Here is a 12,542-nt window from a genome sequence, read left to right as displayed (position 1 = left end):
TATTCCAAAAGTAGCCATTGATTTTTTAAAATCATACAATTAATCAGTCATTTTTTGGTGCAAATTCTTACAATGGCTCAACTCACTCAGTCCTTCAGAAAAGAAAGAGAGAAGAAGAAGAAAGAAGAAGAAGAAGAAGAAGAAGAAGAAGAAGAAGAAGAAGAAGAAGAAGAAAGGGAGGGAAGGAGGGAGGGAGAGAGATAAAGAAGGAGGGAGGGAGGAAAGGAGAGAACATCTGTGCAATAACCTCTAAGGCCCTGCATTATGGATGGCCCGCCCCCTTATGCTTCTGACCTCTTCCTACTCTCCCTCTGGCTTACTTGACTCTCACCACTGGTCTTCTTGATGTTTTGAGGGTGAAGCACGATGCTACTGCAGCACCTCTGCATTTCTGCCTGGAAGGCCCCTCCTGCAGAGGTCCCCAAGGCTCCCTCCCTTACCTGGTCCAGGTACTCATGGGAAACCTTCACTGTGGGGTTTCCTAGGACCACCATATGTAAAGTTACCAACTGCCTTCCATCCACCTCAGACATTCCCTCTTCCCCACTTTAGTTCCGCCATAGCTCTTAGGACCATCTAACATGCTGCATGTTTTCTTATATCTTTTCTTATTTTCTGCCTCCGCCCTTGTAGAATGTAAGCTCCAAGGGGCCAGGGATTTATGCGAGCCTTAGTCACTGCTTCATCCCCAGAGATCTTTTCCTGTTTCATTGTGTTTCCACCTTGAACTGTGACTGACACAAGTTGATCCTCAAATATTTAAAGAGAAAGAGAGAAGCCAACTACAAGTCCCACAAGGACAGTTGCCATGTCTCTCCATTTCTTTCTACATCCCTGGATAAGGCCCAGAAAAAAATACTTGTTGCCTGATTATTGCTATGTTTACTTTGGCAAATATAAAATATTAGGTCATTCAAATCGTTGGACGTGCTCAAGGGAGACAGTGGTGATGCGGTATTAAAAGACGTAACAATTTTTAAAAGATTTCAAAGCTATTTAAACTTAAGCCCATAATCTCTATTCAAGTACGAACAATTCTCAAAATCACCAATAGGAGACAGCTTCTTAAATGCTGCCAAAAAAAAAAAAAAAAAAGATAGAACTAGCTGTCCAAAAAATATTGTAAGAGGGAAACCTCAATGCTGTCATTTATTGGGTAAATTAACAGCAAATAAAATTTCATTGCCAAGCCCAAAATAAGTCATTTGGGTTGGGAGTTTTTTTTTTTCCATTAGGTTGGTTATTAAAATGGACAGGTGCTTTTAATAAGTCAACAACACTTTGCCAAGCAATGAGAATGGTGATGACCTAGACAAACTGTTAGGGGAATTACAAAACTGGGTCAAAGCAACAGAGAAAGGAAGAGCTTTTCCCCTCCCCTGTCTACAAGGAAAAGGGTGTGCACCCTGTCATCTCCCAAACAACCAGTATTTAACAAGGAGACTTACTAGTCAGTAAGTCTCAGAAACGGTTCAATCTTTCTATACATCCAGGGTGTTGCCTATAACACATCAACAACTACAGACCAACGACACACTACATTTTTTTTTCACATAAGATAATCTGAATATTTTGCAGAAAGCTTTATGGAAATCCTCCATCTATAAAATGATTGAGTGCCCCAAAAGGGGAATGCATAACAGGCCCAAACCAACCCTACCTAGCTTTTTTTTACTGCGCTTAATTCGGGCCCATAGAGAAAAGACCCACATCTCTTCCAAAGTTCACTGAGCTAGTGCAGGACAGAGCCAACTGCACGGATACATCTCTTCTGCTTTGTACAAAAACTTCAAGTAGAATTCTTTTATCTGTGTATTAAAAAAAAAAAAACAGAAAATACCAAACACTAATCAGCATCCTATTTGTGGGCTACAAAAATTGACTTTTAATTGTCAAGAAAAATAGTGTTGTGTGTCAGGTAAGGATGACAAGACTGGCATGACAGTGGAGACAATAACAGGGGAGCACTGTTCGTGAACTCATCTGTTCATTTTTTCCGCAAACACTGAGTAGGGAGGCTCTGCTCATCAAATATCTAGTGACTATCTATCTACGTTGTGCCAAGGCTTTCAATGAGTGATGAACTAAGGCACCGTGCGTAATGTTTAAGGGAACAAGAAAGGTGGCCTCTAAAAAATGAGAGCCGAATTCAAAACCAGGAGCACAGCATGATTTGGAATCTTTGCCAAGACAGCTCAAGGTGAGGAACCATGAGGCCCTGAATTAAATTATTATCACAATATGTCTTTTATCACTTGGAAAAAGAAATATGCATCAATTGTCCACGAAATTTCAAAATTCAATTCAGAGTTTAAAAATGGAATTAAATGTATACAGCTAATGCCAGGTTTTTTAATAAGACAAGAATAACTAAATGGGAATATTGATGATTCATTAGAGATAAGCTTGAGTTCAAATAACAAAACATTTGACAAAGAGTCTTAAAAATTTAGAATGGCAGAGAACAGATAACTGAAACTTATTAACAGCAGAACATGTAAATTTAATTTAATTGTAAAGTGAAATTGGAATCAGATTTTGGCTTTTATTATCCTAACATTGCCTAATAATTCCTTTTTAACTTATGAAGAAAACCTAACTCCTAGGCCACTATAGTGTCTGCTGTAAATTATGTGGAGGCTGACCTACAGAGATGCAGATTAGTCTACCTTTAGAGAATTCACAAAGTCCAATGATTACAATATGAAAAACAGCCAGTGTGAATCCTTAGTCTTCCTTCTAACCCAAAAGATTACAGATGGCTACCCTGTATTCCTCTACCCCCTACAACCTCCACAAGGTGAAATCCTACCTATGCTATCCCTTGGACATCTGTAAGGGCCTCCGCTCCCCACTTAGAGCACTGCAGGTTTTACCAGGTCCTCACCAGGGAAAGGGTGAATCTGACAGGAGCCAAATTAAAAAAAAAAAAAAAAATCTAAGACTGGTATCGGTGGGGCAAGGGGAGATAAACATCTTCTGTAATCCTGAAGATGAAGGGAAGAGCAATGCACATTTTGTATATATTCAGGATTTTGTATTTTCATCTTGATGTTACAGCTCTATGATTAATTGCACTGCTTTGCTCAGAAATGCCTCTGTCAGAATAAAATCTGAGTCTTCTGCAAATTCTTCTTTTCTGAAATATTATTCCCGCTATTAGCATAAATGTTTCGATATTTTTGTTAGGGGTGTGTGGGTGTGGATATGGGTGTGTTTGGGAAAGTCATTATTTGTGTTTTGACTGCCTGTGACTCTCTGTAGTCTAAAATATAAAACTAAAAGGGAAAAATGCATACCTTGCAGGTCTGTACTATCTCAACATGCTCTTCTCTTAAAGCAGATGCAGGGATTTTCTAACAGTACATTTTTGATCAAAAGGTTTATACACAACACACAAACTCTTCTAGATAAAGAGGCCAGGGGCTTGCTAGAAAAGAAACAAAGACAAACTATCTAATTGTAAATTCACATAATTTAAAACCCAGAAGAAACTCAAGACACCAGCTAACCCAATATTTCGTGTTGTACCAAACACTGGTCCTTAAGATGCGCCTTCCAAAGGGGGGCTATTGTTGAACAGGTTTGGGGTTCACTGAGTACTCTACTTCCTTTCAGACTTTGGGATGATATCCAGTTACTAAAGGTTCTGAAGCCTTGCAACTTAAAAAAAAAATAGACATTATTATGCAACCCATTGTTTCCCAAACATATTGGACCATCACACACTTCTTTCTGCCTTCAACATTCCACAGAACTGGTGTCTCTTCTTGCCAATCCTGTTCTAGAAGTGCTGATCTTGTATAATCATCTTACAGATGAGGAAACTGACATTCAGAGTTAACTCGTTTGGCCAAGATCTGGGAATTAACTCGTGGTTGATAGTTCAGAATAGCATGACTAGAGTTTAGATAAAGGTAGGAAAGAACCAGAAAGCTCAGCATCTTTCCTTTCCACCCACACCTCACCGCAAAAGGGTTGCCTCTCCTGGTCTCTGTCTCACTCCCCTCAGACTCCTGGAGTCCCTCGACTCTACCTGGCTACCTGAACAGACAGCGCTCAGAGGCATTCATTAGTGAGTGCGTCCTTCCCACCCCCCACCCCTCACCCCCAGGGAACCTCTTAACAATGACTTACCAGGGAGTGGCTTTCATGGAGGCTATGGCAGGACCAGGCAGATAATTTTTTTTTTAAGATTTTGTTCATGTATTTGAGAGACAGAGATAGCGAGAGAGAGAGAGAGAGAGAGAGAGAGAGAGAGGACAAACGGGGAGGAGAGGGAGAAGCAGGCTCCCCGCTGAACAGGGAGCCCAACTTGTGGGGCCCCGCCCCCAGGACCCTGGGATTGGGACCTGAGCCAAAGGCAGATGGAATGTTTCCTCAGACTGATCATAAACTAGGTGATTCCGGTCCTTTAGCTTTCTCTCCTTCACTCTTTTCCTTTCCATCTTCCATGGTCAACCTTATTGAGTACAATACTTCTCCCCCCGGAGAGATTAGAAACCCTCATGCAGTGTCAGAAGCACCCAGAAGCTGCAGGGGAGGAGTCCACCCCCAGCCTAGGACGTCTCTGGGCGCTCTAAAGCACTCTGCACTTCCTGAATTCGCCCCGCCTGGCTGGCAATTACCCCTTCCGGCAGAGGTCTTGCCCAGAGAGCTCCAAGCTAAGAAGAAGGTCCCGTTACAAAACGTGGCTTTTTAAAAAATGCTAGCCCATGACATGCTATCCATGCATTGTCCTTCATTTAGGAAGCTGAGCCTCTAAATAGCTTTGGTGGGAAAAATGTCTGGCATCCTGTTGATCTTCACTTGCCTGGCTCGGCTCTACCAAAGTACAACGCTGGCAACAGTGGAGGATGAACCCAGAACGGTTTCTCACAACTGGGTGGAGTAAATGTTGATCCTGCCACATCTCACCTGGTGCTCCTTAAAACAACATTTTAAATCAGCTGGCTGTGATTCCAGTCTATGACAATGGGACAGGAAGAAGAGCATTGGCTATTAGAGATTAGATCTTGCCTTGTCTAGGTTTCTGTTTTAAAAGTGCCAGCCCTGGGACGCCGGGGTGGCTCAGCAGTTGAGCGTCTGCCTTGTGCCAAGGGTGTGATCTCGGGGTCTTGGGATTGAGTCCTGTATCGGGCTCCCCGCAGGGAGCCTGCTTCTCCCTCTGCCTGTGTCTCTGCCTCTCTCTAGGTCTCTCATGAATAAATAAATAAAAATCCTAAAAATAAAGAAGTGCCAGCCCTAACTATGCATGTTACTTTCTTCTATAAGAAGGGGGTCATAAGGGAGATGATTCATGAAAGAGTTTTTCAATAGCATAGAAAGATTTTATATATCTTTATCTATAAATAGCAAGTTTGATATACTGTCCTCTATTTTATTCTACTAGAATAAGGACCAAACACACTGAACATACGCTATCTACATAGTTAGGCAGCCACCATGTCACCTAGAGACAAAGAATACTATTGAGGTAGTAAGAAATTACATATGAATAATAGATCTGGGTGATAGGAAGGAATCTGATTATTTTCCTTCTCCAACATTTCTGTTGTTTTTGTTTAACAGAAATGTTCTATGTACTTTAAAAAGCACAGTACAGCTTAGTATGAAAGTATGATGCAGACAGCGTTTTATTTCCACCTGTGAAGATGGCATACTTATCTTTCCCAAGTCCTAGGTCATGAGGACTAATGGCTTAGAGTCTGTTCTACATAAGCCTCAATACCTAGAAGGTATATCTAGGAAACAAAAGCAGAGAAAGTGTCTTTGAAGAGAACAGTCACGACTTGTGGTATCTGTTCTCCATGGACATCCAGAGACTACACTTTGCATCGGCAGAGAAGCAGAGCCGAGTAAAGGTTAGCGAACCAACCCATCCCTTCCATCTAAACCAATCTCTTGCGATGCCCCCAGCCTGGCCTTCACAGCTTTTTCTCTATGAAAGTACAAATTCTAGTCAACATATTTGTTGAGGGATTACTCTGTGTAAGACAGTGCTTATGCTAGCACCCAAGAGAAAGACATTATGAAAATAATAAGCTGAATGTGAGAAATATGTCAGTATGAAATACAAGCATAAGTAAAAGAGTATAATCTTTACTGATGAGAGGACAATCGGGGGACAAGGCTTCCTTGGGGAGGTTGCACTTGAACCAGGCCTTGAAGGATGAAAAGGATTGTCAACTGGGAAATTATGGATGTGAGTACATCCCTGACCAAGGATATGTCCGACCAAGAGTCGGAACTGCTGCAAAACTCACTCAGCTGGGTGACTGGGAATATGAATTAAAAGAATTTCATAAAAGAAAACTCTTCTATGAAGTTATAGACATAAAAGAAGAACCATGTACTTCTAATACCAGCCCTTTGATCTTCTCTGGAAACATACAACAGACGTGCAGAATATTACTTGTACTAAAGTCAGTATTTTTAAGTGGTAATATTTTTAGGACACTTGAAAGTGGGCTCTTCTCCTCTTCCAGATAAGGAATTCAATGTGTTCCACATGAATAATCAAGTCAAAGAACAGTGAAGATCTACAGAGCAAGGAAAGAACAAATTCCAGGGAGATGTGCTAGATCTTTACATTATTTACTACAGATCTCAGGCTCTTAGAAGCCAAGAACTCTGTCTGACTTAGCTTGGTCTAAATACCACCATCATACCACACTTTCAGTTGCTCAAAACTATCTCATTAAGTCAGCATTAATGGACAGTTTTTAATGGAAAAAAAAAAGGTACGTTGGTTCCTACTCATCTAGGAATCTAAAGTCTAGCTGGCACAGCCCCTTGATTTTATAGGTGAAGCAAATGGTAGTCCACACAGTGGGTGACTAACTTGCTAAAGGTCACCCAGCTAGTTAATGGCAACCAGTTGAACTGGAGGAAACTAAATATCTTGCCCAAGGTCATGCAACTAGTGGGACAGAATTACAACCCAGGAGAGCCCAGGCCTCTAACCTCTACTGGGCTCCACTTCTCTGCCAATGGAAAATAAACATCACCCTGCGCAAGGACGCAGAGCGCTGTCGATGAAAAGCCATGCAAACAAAAAAGTAGAGGGTAATAAATGCTAATATTCTAAGTGCAAGGAAGTGTATACATTATCTAAATTGCTTTAATGGCATCAAGGAACTAGTATTTCTAGGTGTCTTGATGGAAATTTGAATAATGTGTACATTGGCTAACTGACACAATTCTGTACTGAAAAGGAGAAAAATGACAGGAGGATAGTGCAAACTTCATTTCTCCTGCTTTCTACGCATAAAACATTAAGAAATATATTTTTGAAAATGGCCACCCAAAATCCTGCTGCTCAAACACAATACCTAAATTGTTACTCATTTAGAATGCTTAAAGATACTTGTTTTGATAATTCATGTAACAATCTCTTTTTTTTTTAAGATTTTATTTATTTATTCATGAGAGACACTGAGAGAGAGGTAGAGACACAGGCAGAGGGAGAAGCAGGCTCCATGCAGGGAGCCTGATGTGGGACTCGATCCAGGACCCGGGGTCATGCCCTGAGCCAAAGCAAGATGCTCAACCACTGGGCCACCCAGGTGCCCCTCAGGTTAACAATCTTGATTTTCTTTTCCATGGCACAGACTGTAGGACGATCCTGGGTTTAAGAACTCTTACATCTGTGGCTTCTGAAAGGTCTATCAAAGAAATGAAGATTCTGCGCCTAGTACTTCTCTCTCCCCTTAGAGCCTATTATGTGGTAATAACTCACGGACACACCTACATGTTTCTTGGACCTATTTTTAATTTTAGCCTGCATGCCATCTTGGCAAGAGGGAGAATGAGGCTGACCAGGTGGGAGGGCAGGGCGTGGACAAGGCTATTACACAGCCTTTGGGCTTATTACTTTCTGTCCAATGCCAACAGATGTTTTCTAGTCCTAGTTTTCCACTTTCGTGAAAAATAATCTTGGCAAACTCACTCTATGTGTTCAACAGTGCATGAGAATCTGACTTGCAGTGTCCATCTAGCTCTTCTTTTGCAGCAACACAATAAGGATAGAAAAGTTCACAAGGTTACAAGTCATGGTAACTGTGACCCCTGGTTGGTAGACTGAGCGAAATCACCTGATCATAGGGACATCATACTTGGGGTGTCTCTCACTGCCATGATTCTGGAAACTGGGCACATCCCATATGGAATCCCAAAAGCTTTGTCTAGGCAGCTGTTATAAGACATCGGCTCCCAGGAGCACCAGCCTCTAGGCCAAGATGGTTCCCACATCTGCCCAATGGGGGGTCTCATCTCCTCACACCTGAGCTGTGCTCCATGAACAGATGCAAGGATTCCCACAAAGGAATGCCTGATGGCAAGCTGTGGTTCCCGTCCTACGGTCTTCTGGTTACATGCTGCCGTGGGTGACCAGCAGTAGCCCTGCAGTCAGATTAGTGGAACCGAAGGAGCTCTAGTAGGTATGACAGGAATCTTTATTATGTATGACAAGGGTCCCATCCCTTGAGCCTTTTGTCCTTCTGGGCAGAGTTCTTTTCTTTATATCTGTCATCAGATACTAGCCACCTTCCCCGAGTGCTCATTCACCATCCTGCACACTGACCTGATCATTTGAGTGTTCTTATCCTGTCCCTTCATGTCTATCCTTCTGGAGGAATCACAGTAAGAGTTGCATGCAGTTGCATGCAGTGGGGCACCTGGGTGGCTCAGTTGGGTAAGTGTTCCACACTTGGTTTCAGCTCAGGTCACGGTCAGGGCACTGAGACGGAGACTGTATTTGAGTTTCTCTCTCTACCCATCCCCATCCCCATCCCCAAAACATTGTCAGTCAATCAATCAATCAATCAATCAATCAATTTTTAAAAGTATTTTTTAAAAAAGGGTTGCATGCAGTAACATATATATCAGATTTGATATATAATAACAAGATAAACTTCCTTGTTCTTACACTAAGATTCTGACAAACCAGATATATTATTATTTTGACCCCAGTAACTTACTGCTGTGAAAGATGTTGGTGAAGAACATACATTGACTCCTGGGTTTCTTCTGGGAATCTGGTGTTGTATTCAATTGTGAATATTTAATAGTTCATGGTATACATTTCTCTCTTGCAAAGATTCTAGCTTACCGGGAAGGGGCAGAGGTCACTGGGATCATACGCATGGGGAGGGGGGGACGTCCAAATCCAGGAAGGAATGTGGTGATCCCAAGTTCAGGCTTCAGAGAAAGGTAATATCCAAGCCAACGAAAGAAACAAAACCCCCAAAACATAGGGAAAAAATGAAATAAGAGATGGGATCAAGTGACAGGATCCAGATCAAAAGTTGAGAATAAGACAAAGGATCCTAAATAGTCAACTCAGGCCATTTTTGTGGGCCCAGGAATTAGTTGTATAGTACAAGGAATGTCAGGATGCCTTAGAGATCACAATTAAATTAAGGCTTGAATGAATCATATGACCTCAAAGGATAAAATGGGCCTTGGGATCTCTCCTTATTTAAAATTTCTGTGGGGAAAATTTTCTGTGCTTCTCCCTCTACCTGTCTCTCTGTCTCTCTGTCTCTCTCTCGGGGTCTCTCATGAATAAATAAATACAATCTTTAAAAAATAATAAATAAAATTTCTGCGAGTTTATTGGGGCTTTCATCTATTTTATTCAATTAAAAACATTCACCAGTATTTACTGGGAGACTGCCATGAACCCGACATCAAGGCAAGCACTGTGAAGCCCGAAGGGAAAGAAACAGACTTGGTCTCTGCCCTCAGAGGGTGTACAGTCCACAAAATAGTCAGCAATGCTTCCAATCACTTGGCCCTGTATATCTGGATAGCTATGGTAAAAATGGAACGAATCTCAAGTTCCCAGTTCTTACTACATAAAGGAGAGCACAAGTGTTCATCTTCAGCCACACTTTTTCCTAAAAGCAAATCTAAGGAGAGCATTTACACATGCAACCTTTTATATACAGAGAGTGCAGGGCAAAATGTGCAACTACAGATTTCTAGAAGACCTAGATACGATCATCAAAGCACCCTTTCTTAGTACAACAGCATGAAATCTGAGGTTATAACACTACATCCTATATTCATAACACTTTCTCTTGTAAGAGCAATACATGTTCATTGTAGGGAATTTAGAAAACAATGAAGTAAAAGAGTAAAAGAGTAAAAGAAGACAGTTTTTTAGCAATCTTGGGACACCTGGGGGGCTCAGCGGTTGAACGTCTGCCTTTGGCTCAGGGCGTGATCCCAGGATCTGAGATCTAGTCCCTCATTGGGCTCCCTGTGGGGGGCCTGCTTCTCCCTCTGCCTGTGTCTCTACCCCTATCTCTCAGGAATAAATAAATAAATCTTTAAAAAAAAAAAACATTAGCAATCCCATACCACCCAGAGATGGTCACTGTTAACATGGTGATGCATTGCTTTCTACCGAGATAGATGAACCAGTAGAGAGGATTTATACGAACTTACTCAACAACACATTTTCAAAACATGGTATCACAGTTACACAGTCTTATATCCTACTCTCCTCTTAATATTGACTTTAACTTGGCGGACACACTTTTCTTTAGAGGGTTAAGAGCATGTTATCCTGCTCTGTTGACTGCTGATGGGAATAGAATTTAAAACCATCTCCTAGAAATGTGCTTGGGATTGCTTTTCCCAAGTACACTTATCCTCAATCTTCCATTTTGCCTTTAATCTTCTATTATTTTTCTTCCCATTTAGGTTGTCTTTTAAGTTATTCCTATGGTTCAACTTTATCAGCTTGATTTTTACTTACTCATAAGAACTGCATGCCATCTGTGAACATTTATAAAAGTTTAAATAAAATCATCCCCAAACTACTTCCTGGAAGAGCCTATTTGTCCACTCAGAGAAGTGTCTATTTACCTTCACTCTTTGTTTCTTGCTTCTTGGCCAAACAAAAAGGTCATGAACAGGGAGGGAACTGAGATTTGAAATCTGGCTAGGCTTTTTGAAAGTTTAAAAATATCACATTTTCTGCAACGCCGTAGCCACAAACATATTTCCTCCTTTAACTCCAATCCATTCTTGCCTCATTCTACAAAATAGGTTGCACTTGCTGTCATCTGTGTTGACTTTGAACACCCATCTCCCAGTTGTCCATGGAGACACAGATCTGGTCTGATGGCTCCAGGGTCCTCCCTTAAACCCTCCTCCTGAGAGGAACCCTAAGGACACCAACCAATGCTCCAGAGAGCTGTCACTTACACACTAAGTTTCTTCAACACACTTGGGCAATAGCCACCTGGTCTTAGAGCATCTGCACTTAGGGCATCTGCACCTGGTCTTTATCTGCATCTAATCTGTGGATTAGGTCTGGAATATCCTGGGCACTTACCATTTGCTCTATTTCCTCCAATGTGATTATTGCTCCAGAAAGCCTGGGTTTAAGAATATTACTCAGCAAAAGGTGGAGCCAAGAATTCATTTACACCCTATTCTTTTTTTTTTTTCTCTGAGTATATGCTTGGTATAATGTAAGCCAGGAGCTTCTACAATTCTCATTTCACAGTATTTAGGAGTCTTTCACTATTGTTTTAGGAATTCACTGCAAGGATCTTTTCAAATTCATTTTTGGCTCTCTCATTTTTGTGTCCTGAGATGTCACCCTTTGAGAGCTCGATTCAGTTATCTGACCCGTCAAAAATTTCTTTTGCATTACATATATCTAAGTAAGAATTCTTTATTTTTTCCTATGTAATCGGTGTTTCAAATAGCTTGAATACAAGACCTTCTTTTTTTATCATAAGTTCCTATAAGGAAATTCATACACTCCCCACTTTCTTATGGATACTTTAATTTTTAAGTATTTATTTCCATTGTTTTCCTCTGACATGTCTGCACTGAATTGTCTTTTAGAGAACTGATTATGTACTTGATGTCTTTCTTTGGAGTCCTCTCTCCCATTATAACATCAAACTGAATTGAAGTGAAATATATATATTCATCATTACGTGCTCCAATCTGCAGTGCATCTGTGAGCCACTCAGTGAACGTTTCCAGAATGAATGGATGATACCAAGGGCTAACTATCATGGGGCATTTACTGGGTGTCAAGTTCCATGCTAAGCACTGGATATGCATCATCATGTCATTAATTCTCAGGCACTAGCCTGCAAACACCCCTGGCAAAGAGTTTGCGCACGTATCCCTAGCACCTCTAGCAGTGCTGGCACTCAGTAGGTGCTCACTGAGTACTGCCATACGGAGAAACTGAAAAACTGCATGAGGTAGGTGTCATTACTATTCATGTTTTACACTTAAGAAAACCTACGTATCTTCTCATGTGCCTCTCTGAAGCACAGAGAGGTCAATTAATTTCTGGGGTCCCACAGTTCGTATGTGAAGCCAAGACTTGCTTCCAAAGCCCACGTACTTAACTAGGACTTACTACTCGTAAACTCACTGCCTACCTACATTAAGACAGACAAAAATCAATTCTATTCATCTTAACAAATATTATGCAACGGCACAAATAAATATTGTGAGCGATAATTTTCCAAGAAAAGATTTGTAAATGACAGGCTTTT

The 12,542-nt window shown here is 41.2% G+C and overlaps 1 protein-coding gene across 5 annotated transcripts in view; it reads right to left on the bottom strand.

Annotated features, from left to right (window-relative positions):
* The window catches only part of LOC129495550 (ly6/PLAUR domain-containing protein 6), a 135,977-nt gene that overhangs the window by 120,598 nt on the left and 2,837 nt on the right, over positions 1 to 12,542 (bottom strand). Inside the window, exon 1 of one of the 5 annotated variants that reach the window (XM_055303183.1) lies at positions 4,138 to 4,176. The exons of the other annotated variants lie outside the window; for them this stretch is intronic. The gene's annotated coding sequence lies outside the window, so the exon portion shown is untranslated. Of the gene's footprint in view, positions 1 to 4,137; positions 4,177 to 12,542 lie in introns of those variants that run through there. 5 annotated transcript variants of the gene reach the window in all.

The sequence above is a fragment of the Nyctereutes procyonoides genome, unplaced genomic scaffold (assembly GCF_905146905.1).
Source record: "Nyctereutes procyonoides isolate TBG_1078 unplaced genomic scaffold, NYPRO_anot_genome, whole genome shotgun sequence".
Classification (NCBI taxonomy): Eukaryota; Metazoa; Chordata; class Mammalia; order Carnivora; family Canidae; genus Nyctereutes; species Nyctereutes procyonoides.
This window is presented reverse-complemented; position numbering and strand designations above follow the sequence as displayed.